Here is a 1,556-nt window from a genome sequence, read left to right as displayed (position 1 = left end):
CTCAGTAGCTAGCAGCAGAAGGAACAGGTCAGTGACTCGAAGGTGGATGTTGTGGTGGGTCCTCGTGATAGGGAGGAACATCATCAATGAAGTCCTCGAGTTTATTCCGAGCTTTAGAATGAAACAATAGGTACTGAGAAGGATCCACTCCACGACGCCACTTGATTATCCTCATGTATATCATACTCGAGATGCCCTGTGGGGACATTTGGCCTACTAATGTAATGGTAGAAGACTGCTTCGGTGTGTCAAGGAGGCCGAAGTGTTGAGCGAGGCCAATCACGTAAGGGCCTAGACAGATGAGGCCATTCCTCTGGAGGTCAGTTTGATGGCGGAATGCTAGAGCGATGAAGAATGTCAAATCAAATATATGTTCGTGCACCATGTTCCATAGATAATAGGGGTCATGAGTGCTGATGACTTCGGTACTTTCTCTCCGGCCTATCAAAGTATGAGCTAAGAGTGCGTAAATGGACAGGCCCAAGAGAGAGAAGTCGCATTCGAATGACTCGCGTCATATGGTGTCTGACTAGCAGTGAGGTTGGCCCAACAACATGATGGCACATGATGGATATACCGATGGAGTCTAAAGAAATCCTCGGCGCTCATAAATTTCTCGATGTAGAGTCCCATAGCCGCATCGAACTCGGGGATGCTCATGTGGCGCACCAAACCTCCAAGTCAAAAATTGATAGTGCCTGGCTTGTCATGCACTGTCATGACCTGCTGTACTAGAAACGTCATGTAAAACTCAAAGATCTGCTCCATGTAGATGGGCTCGATGATGGTAAAGAATCTATCTCATGGAGATGTGGCGATAATGGCTCGTACGTCATCAGCGAGTTGGACCTGTTCCAACACGGTCCATCAATGCAACGGCCTAAGCCTAGTGGACGTACTCGAAGGAGCTGATATAAATCCTCCTGGGGACTCGCCGCAAATAGGAGAAAGGGGTGGCGGGCCTAGGCAGAAGAGCTTGATGAGGAGGTCCCACTAGGGCCCTTCCACTTTCTCGAAGTGGGGATAGCAGTTTTAATCTTCCCACGAGTGTTTATCATGGTGTGCTTAAAAAGATAAAAGACTTTCATTAATAAAATAAAGTATCACACAGATATGCAAACTAGGGCTGAGAAGGAAGCAAAATCCATGTAGTTCAAATATCCAATTTCTCAAAGACAAAATGTACGAATACCTAAGCATGCAAAATCCATAAATTAAAATTAACACAAAGCAATTTGATGAAATACTAAAAAAAAGCAAAAAAGAGCATGACATACTTAAAATAAAATTGAAAACAGGAATAAATTAGAATAATAATAAGTAATCAAATATTAATCATATTAGAAATAAGAGCAATAAGCGAAATATATAAACAAATCTAATGCTAAGAATAGAAAACAAATAGCAATCAAAGCGGTGAGCAAGTAATTTAATTAAAGAATAGCAATAACTATTACATTAGTTTAAAATAGTAACAAATAGAATCGAGAAAAGAAAAGAAAAATGACTAACAATAATATGAATAAAATAAGCAATAAAAATAAAATAATTAAACA

Source organism: Gossypium arboreum, chromosome 5, assembly GCF_025698485.1.
Source record: "Gossypium arboreum isolate Shixiya-1 chromosome 5, ASM2569848v2, whole genome shotgun sequence".
NCBI lineage: Eukaryota > Viridiplantae > Streptophyta > Magnoliopsida > Malvales > Malvaceae > Gossypium > Gossypium arboreum.
Note: the sequence above shows the minus strand (reverse complement) of the source record.